The sequence below is a fragment of the Ovis canadensis genome, chromosome 12, assembly GCF_042477335.2.
Source record: "Ovis canadensis isolate MfBH-ARS-UI-01 breed Bighorn chromosome 12, ARS-UI_OviCan_v2, whole genome shotgun sequence".
NCBI classification, from domain to species: domain Eukaryota; kingdom Metazoa; phylum Chordata; class Mammalia; order Artiodactyla; family Bovidae; genus Ovis; species Ovis canadensis.
Window position 1 is genome coordinate 63,971,717 of NC_091256.1, and position 22,041 is coordinate 63,993,757.

Below are 22,041 nucleotides of genomic sequence, written 5' to 3' on the forward strand. Positions count from 1 at the left end.
CCGCCATCCCTGGTCAGTGGTGGCAGACAGCTTCTGTGCCCTAGGCCCACCTGTGATCTCATCTAAGCTGGGGGCCCCATTCCCAGGGCACTGGTAACGTCCTTCATCAGGCACCATCTGCATCTCTGCATTCTGCCTCAGGTGGTTTCCAGAAGCCCACTCCCCACCACAGCTCTTCCAGTCTGAGTTGAGGGCAGTTCAGAGTGGCCTGGGGAAGGGATGCAAGTGGCCTCTACAGATAATCTTCAACCAACAGGGATGGAAGATGGAGTATCAACGACCCATTGCCTTCTCCTTCAGAGGAGCAATTCAGACACATTCCACACAGTTTCTCAGGGGGTCCTGGTCCTCACTGGGACCGAGCCTTGGTTTGTTTATGGCAATTACCAACTCAGTAACATAAGCTTTATTTCCTTTTCCTTGTTTCTTTGGCCCTACCTCCCAAATTAATGACCTATACTCAGGTCTTAGTCTCAGGCTTTACGGATGCACTTAACCCAAACTAAGCCATTAATAAAGTAAAGTCGCTCAGTCATGTCCGACTCTTTGTGACCCCATGGACTATAGCCTACCAGGCTCCTCCCTCCATGGGATTCTCCAGGCAAGAGGACTGGAGTGGGTTGCCACTTCCTTCTCCAGGGGATCTTCCCAACCCAGGGATCGAACCCGGGTCTCCCACATTCCAGGCAGACGCTTTAACCTCTGAGCCACCAGGGAAGCCCAAGGAATGGGTATATTATCCAGTTTGGGCCAATGAGATACATTGCTTTTTGTGTGTTTTGTGACTGGTGATATACGAATGAAACACCTTTGTAAGAGGAATTTTAATTAATATTCAAAATGATGTAGCAAAATGAAATTGGACAGATATGAAGGCCTAACTCTCTTGTGTTCCTTTCACTTTAATGGGTAACAGTTATTGAGGATGTGCCCAGTTTGGGCTAATGGGCTTCCCCAAAATTAGGAAGGAGTCATTGGTCTGATATCATTTAAAAAAAAAAAATCAACCTGAATTTGTCAGAGGCCATGAAGGAGAGCCTGAGAATGGAGTCATCTAGGAGGCAAAATAGTTCTGAGATGGGACCTGACAGTACCTTTGGAGTCCTGAATCAAGCTGCACCAGAAGCCCATCCTACCTGGAGTCTTGAAAGTATGTGAATCAGAAAAATTTCCCTTTAAGCTTTATTCGTTTGGGACTGTAGCCCACCAGGCTCCTCTGTCCATGGGATTCTCCAGGAAAGCATTACCGGAATGGGTTGCCATTTCCTCCTCCAGGGGATCTTCTTGACCCAGGGACCGAACCCACATCTTTTGCGTCTGCTGCATTGGTAGGTGGATTCGTTACTACTGTGCCACCTAATTTATCTAATTATTTATTTATGGCTGTGCTGGGTCTTCATTGCTGTCTGCAGGCTTTTTCTAGTTGTAGCGAGCAGAGCCTTCTCCCTAGCTGTGGTGTGCAGGCTTCTCACTGAGGCAGCTTCTCTTGTTGCAGGGCATGGACGCTACGGTGCCTGGGCTTCAGTAGTTGTGACACACACACACAGGCTTAGTTGCTCTGAGGCACATGGAATCTCCCTGGACCAGGGATCGAACCCATGCTTCCTACGTTGGCAGGGAGATTTTAATCACTGGACCACCAGGGAAGTCCTCCCTACCACTTCCAACCAAACAATTCTTAGTCAAAATTAAAAAGAAGTTTCAAACTGTTAGTACTGTCTAACAATCAAAAAGTCTGACATGAAAAGTGTCTCATTCCCCGTAACTGGAGAGTTTCAGGCAGAACACAATTACACATGCATCTGATGGGCTGGAGGCTTTTATTCTACCCTGAGTTAGTTTGAGGTGTTTGGGAGGTAAAACTACACAACTTCTAAGATCCATTTCATCTCTGAACTAGCTGATTGACTGAAAACCGAATTGGTGCCAAAGCTCTCTGGCTAAGAGACCAGGCGACAGCACTTCCTACTCTGTCCTGCTCCGCAGCCTGCCATTCTAGCTTTGTCGTTAACCAGAGACATTTCCTTGCTGAGCCATTGTTTCTCCTGCTGTCTCCCTACCCTCTGGACAATCTGGATTGCTGATCCTTATTTAAAGATGTTCTGTTCAGAATTACATAAGGGCTTTATACTCTATTTGTATCTGAGGGTTGATAGCACAATCAGCTCAGATGGTATTAACATAAGGATCACCAGCCCCTCCCCCAGTAAGGCTTTTCATGAAAGAAGAATCAGTTGACTTCAGAGGTAGTCCGAAGAGGGCTCCACAGCTTTCTGGGTACTCAAAGAATAACTCCACACAACATGCTCTCACTCGAGGTTAGCCTGATTATCATCTTAATGGCAGGAAGCTCAGATGTTCTATACACAGGTGCACTGACCTCCCCCAAAGACCTGCTCAGGCAAAGCATGTGACATTAATATTTATTTTTGTAGGAGTAACATGCAATAACCAAATGAGGAAGGAAGCAGGAAAAAAAACTAATCTCAGAATTTTTTAAATTAAAAAAATGACCTATTAATGGTGAAAAATACACCAACAGACTATTGTTCTTAAGGGTGACATTCCCACTTTGCATAGAGAACGAGTCGCTCAGCCTGGCTATGAGCTGTAGCAGATTACAGGTGGGAGCAAGTCCCCATTGATGGCTGAATGGAGAAGCACCAGTCACTTGCCCTCGAATGTGGAAAAGGAGACAATAAGTCTGTGCTCAGAGCTACATGAAGGAAGATAGGAAATAAGGAGATAGGTGGTATCTCTTTAAACTTTTGGCCAAAGGGAAAAAGCTTGGAATCAAAAGGTACTAATTCAGTTATGGCCAGCAGAAAGAAAATAAAAGTAAGAGACAGACTTACTAACTGCTGTAAAATGTATTGACATGGTTTCTGAATCTTATTCTTAAAAAAAAAAAAAAAAGTTCTATCTTATAAGCTATTACATGTACAGTTCGCTTGCTCTGTTTGTTCACTTTCTTTCAATTATCTGCACACATAAAATGTGACAAGGGCGGCCTCTCTTTTAATTTATTTTCCTGATCTGTTGAGTTTCACTCATCAGGGAGCAGAAACGTGGAATGTTTTCCTTTGTACAAAGGCTAGCATTTCGGTAAACTCACAAATGGGTAGAAACACACAGATTCATTTTTTTTCTCTCTCTTTCTTCCATTCTCTCCCCACTATCTTTCTTTCTTCCTGTTTCCTACCTGATGGGCTTTCTTTTTCAGTGGCTGCTGGGAAAATGGAGAGGTTGGTAATACCTGTCACCCAAAGAACATAGAGAAGATTGATGGGATGTGCGGAATGAGCTCTAACCAGGATGCCTCCGCCTTGAGACTGCAGTCCCAGACTCATTTTAGCTCCAGGAAGACACAGCGCAGCTCCACCAATGGGCAGCCAGCCAAGAACCACCCCCTCTCCCCAATTCTCTCCTAGAGAAGCAAAGGATCTGGAGAGAATCTGAGGGGAAGGAGTCACCACATGGTTGTTCCTGCCTTTCACATCCCAATTAATTAGGCCTGAAAAGAATATCCCTGGACTTGGCTGGTGAGAAGAGGAACTGGCATACTGACTGGATTTTTAGGATCGGCAGCGTACCTGCGAGACAGGGTCACAGGGACCAGTGTCAGGGCAACATGGGGTCCAAAGGCCGATATTTGTCTGGCTTCTCTGCCACTTAACCTCCAATTAAGCATCCCCTTTCACACCCTTCTTTCTAGGTACAGAGACCAACTCAACATCAGACAACAAATCCAGTTCCACAGTTTGTTCCCACTATGTGTTGGGCTTAAAGTCTCTGTCCTTTAGAAGCCTGTGTTTAGCAAGAGAAGTGCTCAGTCGCTTTAGTCATGTCCAGCTCTTTGCAACCCTATGGACTGTAAGCCCACCAGGCTCCTCTGTCCTTGGGATCCTCCAAGCAAGAGCGTTAGAGTGGGTTGCCCTGCCCTCCTCTGGGTGATCTTCCCGATGCAGGGATTGAACCTGCATCTTTTGTGTCTCCAGCATTGCAGGCAGGTTCTTTACCCACTGAGCTACCTGGGAAGCCCTTAGCAAGAGAAGCAGATTAGTAAATAAACAATTAGGAAACAAGTGCATCAGCATTACCAGCTGTTGGGTTTGTGTTGAAATCCCCTGCAAGATGGCACAGCCAAGTTCAGGCAAATCTGAATTCACACAAATTGTGTCTCTGGCTCCAAGAGAGCTTTGTGTTCTAAATTCACGATCCACCAGGGGTGTCCTCAGAGGACCCCAAACCTGCTGACACCTTCCCTGTAGACTTCCAGCCTCCAGAGCACTGAGGAAGTAAATTTCTGCTGTTTCATCCACGGGGTCTGTGGTATTGCTATGGCAGCTAGGCAGACTGATACAGCAGCGTTTCCTATTGTCACACCTTCCATCCAGAAGCCAGGAGTCTGAAGAGCTTATTGACCACATCTCCCCTCCTCTCTTACCACCGAGGAGCATGTAGCCAGCCTGAGGCACCCCTTCCACTGGCTGCATGTACCACGAGCTGAAGCACCAAGGCAGTGTAGCCCTGCCTCAGTCCCACGGAAAGATACACTGGCATCCAGCACCAGGGAGATGCCATCCTGCCTGCTGTTCAGAGACTGGCACTGAGCCCTTGCCCTGATCAGCAACTGCCACTGAGCTCCAGTGACTCTCGGGCTTTATCTTTTATTTTTATTTCCTTATTTATTTTTGGCTGTGCTGGGTCTTTGTTGCTGCACTCAGGCTTTCTCTAGTTGGGGCAAGCAGGAGCTACTCTGTATTGTGGTGCACAGGCTACTCATTGCAGTGTCTTCTCTGGTTGCAGAGCACAGGCTCTAGGGAGCATGGGCTCGGTAGTTGTGGCCCAAAGGCTTAGTTGCCCTGAAGCATGTTGGAATCTTCCTGGACCAGGGATCGAACCCGGGTCTCCTGCACTGGCAGGCAGATTCTTAACCACTGGACCACAAGGGAAGTCAAAGTCTTGGACTTTCTATTCCAGCTCCACATTCCCATTTAGCCTCTAGAGGGCTTTGAGATTTTAGGTTCTGCAGCATCCTGCCTGCTCTGACTGTGACTCCTTTACCTCCTGCCCCCAGCCCTTCTACTCGACATTGTGGGGATTACTCAGTTCTCCCAGCATCACAAGCTGACCAGGGTCCCTCTGTCTGTATCACAGCATTCACCGACCTCTCCAAAAACTCTCATCTCTTCACACTGAACAACCCCATAAGCAGAGAGCCCAGTGTTTCCCCAGCACCCACACAAAGCCTGTCTCACAGAAGTGGCTTGATATCTATTTCATGATCAAATCTGTAGAGTGGATAAATAAACACGGGACAGTTTTTCTCTAATAACCATGTGCATTCTTCTCAAGGCAGGACTCAAGAGGCAAGTGATAGCATTTCAGATTATCTATTTAGAATGCAGTTTCTCTCTTATCGAGGATGAAGGGGTAAGGTTAAGAGACCCTGGAGCACTTTTCGACCAAATACAGATCTAGATGAGAGCACAGCATCCACAACTAATTTCCCCTGTGTGAGAAATATCCTGTCTTTCTTAGCATCACATCTCCTGGCCTCCTGCTTTATCACTGCTTCCTAGTTATGTGAATCTTTACTCTTATCTTGCACACAACACAGATTGGGAAGGAAAACAGTTAAGGGTAAAGCTTTTCTCAGCTCTCAGGAAATGTATAAGTTTCATGGACCCCACATTACCTCTGAAATCGTTTTCAGATCCAACACAACCTACATTAACACCCTTCCTTTTTCTTTTTTCTTTTTAGTTGCAGCTTTCACTGTGAAATAGTTTTGCATCTGGGCAATGAAATTGAACTTGCCTGAAGGGCAAGGAACACCATATAATCATAAATTGAAAACTTGTAAGTTGGAAAGAAGTCACCGGAGGCAAAGAAATGGTGAAAGACATTAAGATTTAGGTAGCTGTGTCATTCCCAGCAGGTGAAATTGACATTTCTGGGAGGGATGGAAGACCCAAGATTGATGGACACATCTGCCCCCTTGAAAGCTGTGTGACCTTAGAAAATGACCTCACCTCTCTGATCCTTATTTTTTAATTTATAAATATTTTGCATTTATAGAATAAGAATTATGTGAGGGACAGGGAGGCCTGGCATGCTGCAGTCCATAGGGTTGCAAAGAATCTGACATGACTTAGCAAATAAACAACAGTTCATATCTCACAGGAGCAGTGTGCAAAATTCAAATGATACCCTTTGCCAATGTGCTACTCTGTACAATTAATGAAAGCTGACCAGGAAAGAACAGGGGGAGGGTCAGGGCAGGTTTCAGCTCTGCCTGTGAAAACTTACCAGCCTGAGGATGTTAGGTTCGTGTCATTTCCTCCTTTAAGCTTCAGTTTCCTCATCTTAACGTGAAATCAATGAATTAACTGTCTCTGGGGACTGCAAGGAGATCCAACCAGTCCATCCTGAGGGAGATCAGGCCTGGGATTTCTTTGGAAGGAATGATGCTAAAGCTGAAGCTCCAGTACTTTTGCCACCTCATGCGAAGAGTTGACTCATTGGAAAAGACTGATGCTGGGAGGGATTGAGGGCAGGAGGAGAAGAGGACGACAGAGGATGAGATGGCTGGATGGCATCACCAACTCGATGGACGTGAATCTGAGTGAACTCCGGAAGTTGGTGATGGACAGGGAGGTCTGGTGTGCTGCGATTCATGGGGTCACAAAGAGTCGGACATGACTGAGTGACTGAACTGGAACTGAACTGAACTGAACCTTTGTTATTGTTGTTACTCAGTTGCTAAGTTGTGTCTGACTCTTTGCAATCCCGTGGACTGCAGCACACCAAGCTTCCCCGTCCTCTACTATTTCCCAGAGTTTGCTCAAGTCTACGTCCATTGAGTCAGTGATGCTTCATGGATCACAGCGTTGTCGTGGCAAAGGGGCTTGTGTAACTCAATGAAGCAATGAGCCATGCCATAAAGGGCCACCTAAGACAGATGGGTCATACTGGAGAGTTCTGGTGAAACGTGGTTCACTGCAGGCGGGAATTGCAAACCACTAAAGTATTCTTGCCATGAGAAACCCATGAAGAGTACAAAAAAGCCTTTTGTCTTTAGGATCACATAAATGCCAAATGCAAAGCCTGGTCATTGGAATAACTAGAGGAGGAATTGTGTTCACCTGGGCTGCTTCCCCCAGGAACGCCCTGGATCAGAGGAAGGTCTGCAAGGCTCAGCTAGTCAGAAGCCAGTTAAACAGCAGCCCCATCCTGAGGAATCTCAGCTTTACTTCACTCCACCACACACACCGTCCACAGGGTAGTGGGGAAAATTGGCTAAATACATATGCTGACTTTCCTGAAAGCTTCTGTGCTCAACAGCCCTCACACTTGCAATAAACCCTACAAGTCCTATTTGCTGTGGCTCCACCCACTTCTCTGGCCTCACTTCATTATGGTCCCAACCCTACCTCTGGTTCCACAGACTGGCTGCAAACTTTCTCACCTGAAAGCAATGGTTCTTACCAGAGGTGATTTTGTGCCCTGTATTCCTTTTCTGAGATGGCTGCAACAAACCACTGCTAGCTGGGGACTTGAAACAACAAAATTGATTCTAGGACATGCCTGGTGGTCCAGTGGTTAAGAATTTGCCTGCCAAGGCAGGGGACACGGGTTCAATCCCTGATCTGGGAAGATTCCACATGCCGTGGGGCAACTAAGCCCGTGTGCCACAACTACTGAAGCCCGCTCACCTAGAGCCCATGCTCAGCATCGAGAGAAGCCACTGCAACTGGAGAGTAGCCCCCCACTCACTGCAACTAGAGAAGACCCATGCACAGCAAAGATCCAGTGCAGCCAAAAACCAAATAAATCAAGTTTAAAATAAAATTTAAAAAATATTATTTTTTTGAAAGAAATTGATTCTCTGGAGGTGAGAAGTCCAAAACTCGGAAGTCAAGAGTTTTAGCTCCCTGTAAGTCTCCATGGGACAATCTGTGCTCCTCTCTTCCAGCTCCTGGTGGCTGTCTGCGTTCTCAGCCTTCTCCTCTGCATCTGTGTCTTCCCTCTCCCCTGTCTCCACTTTATCACTGGATTATCCCCACCTGGATAATCCAAGATGAAACTGTCTCAAGATCCTCAGTGTAATCAATCCACAAAGACCTTCCGTCCAAATAAAGTCATGTTCACAGATTCCAGTGGTTGGGTCCTGAACATATTTTTAATTTTCTTAATTTATTTATTTTTCACTGTGCTTGGTCTTTTTTGCTATGCAAACTTTTCTCTAGTTGCGGAGAGTAGGAGCTCCTCTCTAGTTATGGTGCCTGGGCTTATCCTTGTGGTGGCTTCTCTTGTTGCTAAGCAAGGGCTCTAGGGCACACAGGCTTCAGTACTTGAAGTACATGGGCTCAGCAGTTGTGACTCCCGGGCTCTAGAGCACAGGCTCAATAGTTGTGGCACATGGGCTTCAGTTGCTGCGAGGCATCTGGCATCTTCCTGGACCAGGGATCAAACCTGTGTCTCCTGAGTCACCAGGGAAGCCTATGAACATTTCTTTTTGGGGTGACCATTCAACCCAATATAGCCTGTCTTGCCAGATATTTGCCAGTGTCAGAAGACTTGTTGGCTGTGTCTCCCTCTTCCCTCTTATACACACACACACACACACACACACACACACACACACACAGGCGCATGCACACATGACACACACACACACCAGACCACAAGCTCCACGAGAGCAGGACTTTGTGTTTTTCAGAACCACAACTCCATGCTGAGAGCAAAGTGGATGCTCCATACACCTTTGCTGATGGGAGGATGGATGAACAGGTGAACCCAAGAAGGGGATGGTACCCAGAGGCATCAGTCATGGCAACTATCTCCTGCAACTTTTCAATGTGGCAATGCCTTTGGGGGATGCTGCTGATGGGTCTCCAGGGACTGAGAGGGGCCACCAAAGATATGTTGAAGTCTCCTTTTCCAGAGCTCTTAGGCAAGAAAAGCTTTTTCTTTTCCCTCTGATGAGTTTAAGTCAACACAAGGATTTAATGTGTGTCTACTCTGTGCTCAGGATCATGGTAAGGAATGTGATATTACAAATGCAATTAGAAGCACTATCCTTGACTTCAACAGCTAGATTCAACGACTAACTAGATTGTAGTTAAGGAGACACTACAACTGAACACTAAACAGTATTGGGTGAGTTAGGTTAGAGTCCTTTACACACTGCCCTTGACCACTGGGATCAAGAGTATTGTTTGATACATAGATAATATGGTGTCACTGAAGGCTTTTTGTAAAGACTCAGTTTTCCTTGAGCAGTTTTAGGTTCACAGCAAAATTGACAGGAAGGTAGACATTCCCATATTCTCCCTGCCCCCAGGTGTGCACATCACCCCCACCATTACCAACATCTCAATATCCCTTAACAAAGTGGCATATTTGCTACAATTGATGAACCTCCACTTACACACCACTGTCACCCAGGGTCCATAGTTCACATTAGGGTTCACTCTTGGTGATGTACATTCTATGGGTTTGAACAAATGTATAAGGACATGTATCCCTCATTATGGTATCATAGAGAACAGTCTCACTGCCCTAAAAATCCTCTGTGCTCCGTCTAGTCATCCTTGCACACCCTCCCTAGAGGCTATTAAGTCAGGGAGGGCACCAGAGAATTGATTTTGGCAGATTAATTTTAGAGAATGGAAAGATCAGGGGACCATGAAGAGGGGTGGCTGCCCTGGTCACGGGCCATCACAACAATCCAGGCAGGAAATGGTTAACTCCATTGGAACTGCCTGTTTATTTCACAAAGACATCCTGAACTGTGCTCACTTTTCCCTCCTGTCTCTTCATTTCCTCCCCTCTTCTACATAGCAAGGATTGTCACTTAAAAGTTTATTTGAATATCCACACACTCAGTGATTCTCTTCTCTACAACAGTGCATTAATTTCCACTGATGAAAACAGGAATCACAGATGTACAGGAAGACACTATTCTCCTGATGATGCACCATAAGGTATATACGTGTTAACAAGGCTGACACCTCCAGAGACAAATAACTTACAGAAGTCTCCACATTCACTTTTCTTGACTTAGTTAAACTCTGTTGCTTTAACACTTCATAAATGTAGCTTAAAATAAAAGTCATGCCTTGGGTTTTATTTTGTGCATTCAAAGAGGAGAGTGCAGAGATGAGGGGGACACCCTCTGCAGGCAAATGGCAATGAAAACCACAACTATGTAGTTTGTCCCAACAGGAAATGCTCGTTGCCCAAGTAGTGATATATTAATAGAAATAATGATGGGAATTCCAGAAAACAGCCGGATTTGTCCTTGGCATATACTCTCAAGTAATGTGTGCCTCTTTTTCTACATTTTAAAAGCCATTTCTGCCTACCACCCAAGCCTTCACTATCAAACATAGTCATGCTTATAAAACAAGCAAAGTTTCAGCTTCTGAAAGAGAGATAATCAAGTTATTTGAATCAAACTAGGGAAAAGGATGTCAGACAGCAGCAACCACAACCCCAAAACAAACAGCAGCAGCAGCAAAGACAGGCATTCCAATCAAGCAGAACATAATACGTGTACATTTTTATATGAAAGCAAGGACAAAAGCTCTCGATCTTAAGGCATGATATTGCAGAAAGTTAAAAGCAAATGGAGAGTGTGTTTAGAGAGACACCTTCAGAAGAACAATCCATTTCAAGGATTTTGATGGACTTGCAGCTTGAAAGTTATAGACCACATAGATTATGAAGATGAACCTGGTAGAGCTCCCCACGTGGCGCAGTAATAAAGAATCTGCCTGTCAATGCAGGAGACGCAGGTTCTATTCCTGGGTTGGGAAGGTCCCCTGGAGGGGAAAATGATAACCCACTCCAGCCTTCTTGTCCGAAAAGTCCCATGGACAGAGGAGCCTGGCAGGTTACAGTCTACGGGGTCACAAAGAGTTGAACACAACTGAGCATGCACAGGTGCAATTAGCTACCTTTATCACCAGGATATTTTTGCTTCTACTGAGACATAACTAAGCAGAACATTCTTCTACCACAACAGAATAAAACAGAGAATATCAGTTCATCAACTATGTGATCTGGGTTGGATGAGCCAATCATCTTCTTGAGCCTCAGTTTCTCTGGTTGTCAAATGGGAGAAGAACCTCCTCAAGGTTGGGGTGGGAATGAAATGGGATAATAAATATAGGAACTCTTTGTCGTGAAGCATCATACTCCCCCCCAACACAGTACTTTTGCACAAAATAACACAAAAGTGACCCTCAACAAAAGAGGTTTGGTTCTTGGGCCATAGGAGTAAAGTTCAAAGAATTTGTCTTTAATTGAATTAGTCAAGCTTTTCGCCCATCACTGTTCACCTGAATTAGGGCTGTGTCTAACCACTGACCTCATGTTTCTCCACTTCCCTTCAACAGCCTGTTCTTGTTCAGCAGCCTGAGCCAGGCCATGTCCCTGGCCAAAACCTTACTGGGACCACTCTCTTTATCCCCACCAGCTATCTCCCCACCCTCACAATTGCTTCTCTGACCTCATCACCAACTGCATACTTGGTTTTAAACTCACCGAGCGTCCTACTGTTCCTGAAACACACCAGAGGTGCCCCAGCCTCTGGGCCATTGCACTGGCTCCTCCTCCCATCTGGAATGCTCTGTGCTCAGATAGCCCTGTGGCTAAATCCTTGGCCTCTTGCATCTCACCTTCTCTAAGAGACCAAATCTGACCAACCTACTAAAACTCAGAACCCACCTAACCTGACCCCTTACTCCTTAACTGGTTTATATTTTTTCCACAGAATTTACAAACTTCTAACATTACTTATTATTTTTGTTGTTTGTTTTCTATCTTTTCCATCCACAGACATACACTTCAGTGCTCACGCAATGAGGGAGGAGTCTTTTGTGTCTTATTCACTGATGTTTTCCATGGTGGATCCATAGTAGGTCCTCAACAAATACTCAAAGAGCATTGACTTGACCAAAAAGTTTATTTGGGGTTTTCCATAACATCTTACAGAAGAGTCCAGACGAACTTTTTGGCCAACCCAGTATTCATAATGATTAAGACTTTGAAGTCTTGGCCTAGGTCATCTGCTTTTGAATGCTGATTCTCCCATTTCTTGATGTAATCTCTCCATACCTGACTTTCATTCTGGACATTTAAACTTTCTTTTCTTTTGAAATAATCCCTGCGGAATTGTTGCTTTTCACACCTCAAGTTGGTATGTGCTAAACCAGAATGTGAGGCTTCATTTACCATATTGACCAGGTAGATGACCAAGGAAAAGCTTTCTAAGGGAAGGCTTAAACACCTTCCCCTAGCTAATCATTCTATAAAGGCATGACATGGATAAGCTCACAAAATCATATTCATATATGAGAGACTGCATCAATTACGATTCTTTGATGAAGTAACATAGATGCACAAACTCAATTACCCATAGTAGGCAAAGTTTTACATGAGGGTTCTCCATTCCATCTCTTGGCTCTCTTTCCACTGCTTTGGGCCTCATCCTCAGCCAGCTCTTGCCTCATGGTGGTAAAACTGCTGCCACAGCTTTAGACTAGACATATTTGCAGATTGTGATCAAGTGAAAGACTGCGAGGCATTCCCAGTTGATTCTCCTGCTGTTATCAGCTCCTGTGCCCATCCTTGACTCAATCGCTGTGGTAGAATATGATGCTCTGTTTATTGAAAACCTAAGTCAAATGCTTGCTAAGTCAGGGCTGAAGTCACTAGAGGGGCCCACAGGTTGAAAGCAAGATCAGACAAAATTATCAGTAGACGGATACATGGATACTGGAAGCCAGAGTTGCACATGTCCTCTGTCCCAAGAATACTGCCAATACTCTCCGATGAGTCTTTCCTCCGTGAGGAATTTGCAATCTACTATTGTTTTAAAATTAATTAAAAGAAATTAAGAGACGCTTGCTCATTGGAAGAAAAGCTATGACAAACCTAGACAGCATGTTAAAAAGTAGAGATATCACTTTGCCAACACAGGTCTGTATAGCAAAAGCTATGGTTTTTTCAGTAGTCATGTACAGATGTGAGAGTTGGACCATAAAGAAAGCTGAGCACCAAAGAACTGATGCCTTCAATTTGCAGTGCTGAAGAAGACTCCTGAGGGTCCTTTGGACAGCAAGGAGATCAAACCAGTCAAACCTAAAGGAAATCAGTCCTGAAGATTCATTGAAAGGACTGATGTTGAAACTAAAGCGGCAATCCTTTGGCCACCTGATGCGAAGAGCCAACTCATGGGAAAAGACCTGATGCTGGGAAAGATTGAGCACAGGAGGAGAAGGGGACGACAGAGTAGCAGATGGTTGGATGGCATCACTGACTCAGTGGACATGAGTTTGAGCAAACTCCAGGAGATGGTGATGGACAGGGAAGCCTGGCGTGCTGCAGTCCATGGGGTCACAAAGAGTCAGACATGACTTAGCAACTGAACAATGACTAAAGTATTGTTCCATGGAAATACAGATTCAGAGACCCTTGAGCCCAAGGACAAAAGATGGGGATTGAACATCTGCTGACATTAAGCCTAATCTTCAGGTAAGATGAAACCCAAACCCTTGTGAGAAAACTACATATACAAGCACAAATCACCGGCACCTGGAGTGGGTTGCCATTTCCTTCTCCAGGGGATCTTCCTGACCCAGGAGTTGGACCTGTGTCTTCTGTACTGTAGGCTTCCCAGGTAGCACTAGTGGTAAAGAACTCGCCTGCCCATGTAGGAGACGAGAGACTTGGGTTCGATCCCTGGGTTGGAAAGATCCCCTGGAGGAGGGCCTGGCAACCCACTCCAGTATTCTTGCCTGGAGAATCCTGTGGACAGAGGAATCTGGTAGGCTACAGTCCATGGGGTCACAAAGGGTCGGACACGACTGAAGCGGTTTAGCATACACACCTGCACTTCTGCATTGCAGGCAGATTCTTTACCACTGAGCCACTGGGGAAGCTCTAGTCCCTTAATGTCTCCCTAAGATGAAAGTTTTCCTCAAGTGTCAGCTACCGAGACATTTACAGGTACACGTTATACCAACATCCCACTCAGGGATGGACTCTCACTAACTCAAATTAATCTGTATACTCAGTAAAAGACTCCAGCCTTGTCTGCCGCTGGCTTATAAAAAGAAGGCTGAGTTCATGGTGGTCTAAGACAAGCAGAATGGAAGATGGAAAGAAATCCACCCCTCAGGGCACCGGCATCAAGTCTTGGGAGAAGCTCCAACATTTTGTCCAAGCTCGACATGTGCACACCAGGTGGCTGCAAATCCCTACTGACCTTACTGTGTCCCATAATTAACTGTCTGAGCAGGGAAAGTAATGACCTTGACATAAGCAGCTTACCTTGATCTGATCTGTCTCTAGCTCCTGCAGACTCTGCTGAGGGCAGGGGACCCAAGCTCTGGACTTTGGTGGTGGAAACAGTCAAGGGTAAGCCTGAGACTGAGCTATGCTTGTGACTCTTGATAAAGGTCTGCAGATAGGGAAGAAATGCTCTCTACTGCCCCAGCGAGAAGGGGTCTACCTGCTCCCCTGCAAACCCTTGGGCAAGAGTGCCTTCTCATTATGAAAACCCAAAATCTAGCCTACAGGAAAAAAGAAACGTTAAAAAGCATTTAAAGCGGAATGTTTTTCATTGGTGACTCACCTTATCTGATCTCTCTAGAAAAGACTGCGACTCTCAGCTTTAGCGAAGGATTTTAAAATGGACAGATTTTTTTTCTTTTTAAAAATACTTCCAATATTTTATTTCCTTTGTTTTTAGTCAGAGCATAATTGCATTCTGGGCTGGGCTTCTCATTTTATACAGCAGCTTCCCACTAATTATCTGCTTCACTTGTGGTAGTGTATATATGTCAATGCTGCTCTCTGTTTGCTCCACCCTCTCCTCCCCTGCTGTGTCCACAAGTCTGTTCTCTTTGTCTGCATCTCTACTCCTCCCTGCACGTAGGCTCATCAGTACCATTTCTCTAGATTCCACATATATGCGTGAATATATGATATCTGTTTTTCTCTTTCTGACTTACTTCACTCTGTATAACAGTCTCTAGGTTCATCTGCCTCAGTTTAACTGACTCACATTCATTTGCCTTCATGGCTTCATAATATTCCATTGTAGATATGGATAACTTTTATAATACCCATTGTAGAATGGATAACTTCTTTATCCATTCATTTACTGATGCACTTCTAGGTTGCTTCCATGTCCTGGAGGCTGTAAATAGTACTGCAATCAACCCTGGGGTACATGTGGACATGGACAGACTTTCCAAGGCTAATACCATCCATGGATACCTTTCTGGTTATACTGCCAAGTCTGAAGCCAACTGTTTTCCAAACAATAATGCCTAGTTGTTTCCTTCCCAACTCTAGGACACCAACCTACCACATTCTTTCAAAAACCTTCACATTTTTAGTCAAACTGCAGGTCAGATGTTTAATCAGCAGGCAAAGAACCCAATGCCACAAAAACATTTCCAGTTCTATACTAAGTATAGGACTTTCCTGGTGGCTCAGACGGTTAGAGCATCTGCCTACAATGCGGGAGACCAGGGTTCGATCCCTGGGTTGGGAAGACCCCTGGAGAAGGAAATGGCAACCCACTCCAATACTGCAACCCACCATGATCCATTTGTTCCCCATGGCACTCAGTTTTTCCTTCTGTAAAGTGGGAGGATTAGACCTGACAAACTGGGATGAATTGAGATTCCGTGCTGGTCAAACATCCTCATGGGTGTTCTGCTTCTAAGAAAAGGTCAGCATTTATTGTCAGTAGGTAAGGCAAAAATTACCCTTATAAACTGTATATATTACACCCTGGCTTTGGGCTTTGTTTTCTCAATCCTATGTATCAAATTTCACCCAGTCCAAAGCTTGAGAATCATTAAATAAGACAAAAAGAAACCAAAGGGAAGTCTATTGGCTGGCATCTGGGCCTTCCAACTGTCCTGCCTTGATGATAACTACCAAACCTTTGGTGGGGTCAGGGAAGAATGAAAATTTGCTATTCAACTGTGAAATTTGACCTATTTCATTTTTAAAAACCTATGATTTGGGGGATTTCCTTGGTGGTCCAGTGGTTAAGAATCCACCTTGTAATGCAGAGGATGTAGGGAATTAAGATCCCACATGCCACAGAGCAGCTAAGCCCACACACAGTAATTACTGAGCGCTGCACATCCTGCGCGTCACAGCTAGAGAGTCCATGCATTGCAATGAAAGATACCGGATGCAATGAAGAGCCCGTGTGCCACAACTAAGACCCAACTCAGCCAAATAAATCAGTCAGTTCATTTGCTTAGTCTTGTCTGACTCTGCGACCCCATGGACTGCAGCATGTCAGCCGTCCATGTCCATCACCAACTTGGAGCATGCTCAAACTCATGTCCATTAAGTCGGTGATGCCATCCAACCATCTCATCCTCTGTTGTTCCCTTCTCTTGTGCTCAATCTTTCCCAGCATCAGAGTCTTTTCTAATGGGTTGGCCAAAATATTTGAGCTTCAGCTTCAGCATCAGTCCTTCCAATGAATATTCAAGACTGATTATTCAGCCAAATAAATATTAAAACAAACAAACAAAAACCTAGGGTTTTTAAATCTTAGCCCATGCTATGATTTGTTTCTTGCTGTAAGGATTAAATAATATTTTACATGTAAAACAACTGTCTAGCACAGGACCTCGCAGCTGGTAAGAAGGTAATACATGCTGGTTTTTAATCTAAAGTTTGCATTTTCAATATTCTTTGGAAAATTGTGGAGAAGAACATGGCTGCCTTTCAGCTGGTCTTGCAAACTCGATTTTCCCATCATGAGCCCACCGCACAACTCTGTCAAAAGTGTGCCCTGGTCTCATGTCCACTGGACCCTGAGATGACATCCCAAAGTTAGTGGAAGAATTAACGATGCAGTTCCATGCTGGGCTCATATGCAGGAAACCTCTTTGCAAACTAGGAAAGAGTACAACTGATGATAAAGTATTTTTACCATCCATCTGGCCAATGGGACTGGGCCGGACCCTCCTGGTTTGGTTGCTAATTAGCTAATGTTTGAGTCAATGATTTACCTTCAAAGAGAACCCTGAATACTACGAGGGGCTTGCCATCATTGCTGCCAGTCTTATTTGTTGGAGGAGGAAAGAAAAGATCAGACAGGCTGACTGCCTTGGCAAGATCACTCTTTCACAGCAGCAGAGCTGCAATTTAGACTCAGGTGAAGTTGGTATTTAAGAGGAAGCCCACCTTTGTTCTTCACATCCCCACTCCCTGATTGAAACCTGCTGACCCTCCTCAAGACCCAAACTCTGCTAGGATCTGAATTGTGTCCCCCAGTTCATACACTGAAGCCCCAACCTCCAGTGTAAGGATATTTGAAGATCAGGCTTCTGGGAGGTGATTAAAGTTATATGATGTCATGAGGGCAGGTCCCTCATGCTGGAATTAGTGACTCTATAAGAAGAGGAAGAGAGACTTCCCTGGTGGTCTAGTGGTTGAAGATCTACCTTTCAATGCAGGGGATATGGGTTCAATCCCTGGTTGGGGAACTAATAATCTGCATGCCTTTGAAGCAACTAAGCCTGTGAACCACAGCTAGAGAGTCTGTGCATCACAATAGAAGGCCCGCATAACACAGTGAAGATCCCAAATGTTGCAACTAAGACTGATGCAGCCAAATAAATAAAGAAATTTTTTAAAAAAGAAGAAGAGGGAAAGAGAGAATTTGCCATGAACAAGCTAGGAAGGGAGTTCTTACCAGAAAGTAACTCAGTTGGAGCCTTGATATTAGACTTCCAGTCTTCCTAACTGTGAGAAATAAATGTCTGTGCTTAAGCCCCCTGGTCTATGGTATTTCGTTACAGCAGCCGAGCTGACCAAAGCAGATCCCAACGGAGGCAGGACTCTTGCATCTGAGACAGCACCTCCAAACAGTCACTGAGTAAGCCGGCTGACCTCCTGGTCTGAGTTTCCTTATACATACACAGGACTAGTAATGGCACTTACCTTATAGAATTATTGTGGGGACAAAATTAGAGGTTCTCAGCATTTTGTTGCACATAGTAAGCTCTCAATAAATGTTAGATTAAAAAAATAAGCTGACACCACTTCTAAACTACACTGTGTCATCACTTTTAGGGGTCAAGATATTGAAAGTTTCTACTGAAATGACAACCTGGTAGGGACTTCCCTGTTGGCCTAGTGGCTAAGGCTCCACACTCCCAACACAGAGAGCCCAGGTTCGATCCCTGGCAGGGAACTAGATCCCAACTAATAGTTAACATGTCTCAACTAAAGATTCCACATACTGCAGCAAAGATCGAGGATCCCGTGTGCTGCAATTAAGACCTAGTTCAGTTCATTTCAGTTCAGTCATTCAGTCATGCCTGACTCTTTGTAACCCCATGGACTGCAGCATGCCAGGCTTCCCTGTACATCACCAACTACCAGAGCTTAGTCCATTGAGTCGGAGATGCCATCCAACCATCTCATCCTCTGTTATCCCCTTTTCATACCACCCTCAATCTTTCCCAGCATCAGGGTCTTTTCAAATGAGTCAATTCTTCACATCAGGTGGCCAAAGTATTGGAGTTTCAGCTTCAACATCAGTCCTTCCAATGAATATTCAGGACTGATTTCCTTTAGGATTGACTGATTGGATCTCTTTGCAGTCCAAGGGACTCTCAGGAGTCTTCTCCAACACCACAGTTCAAAAGCATCAATTCTTTGGTGCTCGGCTTTCTTTATAGTCCAAATCTCACAACCATACATGACTATTGGAAAAATCATAACTTTGACTACAAGGACATATGTTGGCAAAATAATGTCTCTGCTTTTTAATATGCTGTCTAGGTTGGTCATAACTTTTCTTCCAAGGAGAAAGTGACTTTTAATTTCATGGTTGCAGTCACCATCTGCAGTGATCTTGGAGCCCAAACCAATAAAGTCTGTCACTGTTTCCACTGTTTCCCCATCTATTTGCCATGAAGTGATGGGACCAGATGCCATGATCTTAGTTATCTGAATATTGAGTTTTAAGCCAACTTTTCACTCTCCTCTTTCACTTTCATCACGAGACTCTTTAGTTCCTCTTCACTTTCTGCCATAAGGATGGTGTCATCTGAGTATCTGAGGTTATTTGTATTTCCCTCAGCAATCTTGATTCCAGCTTGTGCTTCTTCCAGCCCAGCGTTTCTCATGATGTACTCTGCATATAAGTTAAATAAGCAGGATGACAATATACAGCCTTGATGTACTCCTTTCCCAATTTGGAACCAGTCTACTGTTCCATGTTCAGTTCTAACTGTTGCTTCTTACCTTGCATACAGATTCTCAGGAGGCAGGTAAGGTGGTCCAGTATTCCCATCTCTTGAAGAATTTTCCACAGTTTGTGGTGATCCACACAGTCAAAGGCTTTGGCATAGTCAATAAACCAGAAGTAGATGTTTCTCTGGAACTCTCTTGCTGTTTTGGTGATCCAACAAATGTTGGTAATTTGATCTCTGGTTCCTCTGCATTTTCTAAATCCAGCTTGAACATTTGGTAGTTCACGGTTCACGTACTGTTGAAGCTTGGCTTGGAGAATTTTGAGCACTAATTTACTAGCGTGTGAGATGAGTACAATTGTGTGGTAGTGTGAGCATTCTTTGGCATTGTCTTTCTTTGGGATTAGAATGAAAACTGACCTTTTCCAGTCCTGTGGCCACTGCTGAGTTTTCCAAATTTGCTGGCATATTGAGTGCAGCACTTTCACAGCATCATCTTTCAGGATTTGAAATAGCTCAACCGGAATTTCATCACTCCACTAACTTTGTTCGTCGTGATGCTTCCTAAGGCCCACTTGACTTCACATTCCAGGATGTCTGATTCCAGGTGAGTGATCACACCATAGTGGTTGTCTGGGCCATGAAGATCTTTTTTGTACAGTTCTTCTGTATATTCTTGCCTCCTCTTCTTAATCTCTTCTGCTTTTGTTAAGTCCATACCATTTCTGTCCTTTATTGTGCCCATCTTTGCATGAAATGTTCCCTTGCTATCTCTAATTTTCTTGAAGAGGTCTCTTGTCTTTCCCATTCTATTGTTTTCCTCTATTTCTTTGGGTTGATCACTGAGGACCCAGTGCAGCCAATAAACAATTTTTTAAATGACAATCTGATATGTGAAAGGAGAAATCCATCAAATCATTATCATCATTAATGGTAGATGGGTGAATGGAGGGGAAGGGGGGATGAAAGCAGTTAAGTACAGAGTAGGCGGAAGTGTGATTGTAGAGGGTGGGGAGTGGGAGGCATGGAGAAGTGATGACACCTGGAATGTGGGATTCATGAGCGCTCCAGGCTAGAGAGGTGAGAATGGCTTCAAAAATCTGAACCACCTCCTTCCCAGTTCTAGAAATGGCCTGGGGTCATTCCTCCTCCCAGAGTTGAAAGGGAGCCATGGGGATGGTCAGAGCTCTGCTCCAGAAGTGGACTGGGCACTGCCTTGCCTCCCAAGTAGCTGAAACATGACAAATTCAGTCACCCCCTCACATGCTGTCCAAGTGGCCTTCATGTGACCAACCTACCTTGGGTCTGGGCGACCTAACGGATCCAGATTTAGGGCTGCTGCTCACACTGCCACAGCCTGGAGCCCAGCACTTCTGAGAGGCTGAAGGTCCTGTGGCGAGACTTCTTGCTGGAGCTGCACAGTGAGGCCGCAGGCAACTCACCCAGCAGCGAGATAGGAGCGCCCTCCCCTGGATGTTCATGGCCAGATTCACAGTTCTCCACCAAAACCACTGAGGTTCGCCCTTCCTCTCAAACTAGGGGACACATTCAGGGCAAAAGTCCCTCGATTCTAGAGGCCACAGAGACCCAACCAATAGATGCCTTGTTGTCTTCTCTGTCCCACTGTCCCATTGACAGCTTTCACTGTGTACAACCTTTCTCATTAATGATTTCACTGGGTTTTCACCAAAATTCTCACAAAATAGAAGACTGAGGTTCAGAAAGGTTCTGTGGTTGCCCAAGGCCTCAGAGCTCATCAGCCAAAGAGCTTGGATGGCTTCCCCAGCACCTTGGTTAGGAGCTCAGACTGCAGACAGATCACCTGGGTTCTCAGCTGATCCCTTTCATTCGTTGTTTAGTTGCTAAGTCATGTCTGACTCTTTGTGAACCCATGGACTGTAGCCTGCCAGCTTCCTCTGTCCATGGGGTTTCCCGGGCAAGAATACTGAAGTGGGTTGCCAATTCCTTCTGCAGGGGCTCTTCCCCACCGAGGGATCGAACCCACATCTCCTCCATTGCTAGTGGGTTCCTTACCACTGAGCCACCAAGGAAGCCCTGCCCTTTCATTTATTAGCTGTACAATTCAGGGACAGTGACTCAACTTCTCTGAGTTCTAATTCCCTTGGGTGGAAAACAGGCTAATCACTTTTAACATGGAAATATAGAAAAATGCCAAACATAGGGTAAACATTTAATAAATGTCATCAACTGTCACCCTCATTTGTCTGATCTCAGAGCCTGGCTAACTGTGCATCTGCATTCTTAAAGTTCTTTACATGTCACTATCTGTATAAAGACAGAACTTACAAAGTTAAGCTGAGAATGTAGCGTGATGTTGGCTCATCTGTCCCCGTACTCCTCAGCTTCATGTCACAGAGTTGGCACAGAATTTGCCCCTGCATATCTGCATTCTCAGCCAGTGCCGACTCCCCCACAGACCATATCACATTGCTTTCATTCCAGAGAAACTGCTGAGGACCTCTACTGCTATCACAACACTTAAACAGCCCCAAAGCTGCACAGGGGTTCCTGATGCTGAGGATGGGGAGGGGAGGAAAGAAAGAGTACCTCCCCAGAAACAAATCTACACATAGAAATAAAAAGTAAGGCTTTATTTTATAAGGATGCACATAGAAAGCATGGAGGAACTTTGGTTGAGGTCCTCTTGGACCCACTTCTGCCCTGGGCACTCTTCATGCATGATCTTCTTTGCTGCTCATGAGAGTTGGAGTGAGGCAGGACGACTATTACTCCCCTTTTTTGCGGATGAGGAAACTGA

The 22,041-nt window shown here is 45.0% G+C and overlaps 1 protein-coding gene across 1 annotated transcript in view; it reads right to left on the bottom strand.

The window, feature by feature from the left end:
* Positions 1-22,041, bottom strand: part of KAZN (kazrin, periplakin interacting protein) — a 1,331,681-nt gene that overhangs the window by 1,044,082 nt on the left and 265,558 nt on the right. The gene's annotated exons all lie outside the window — the stretch shown is intronic.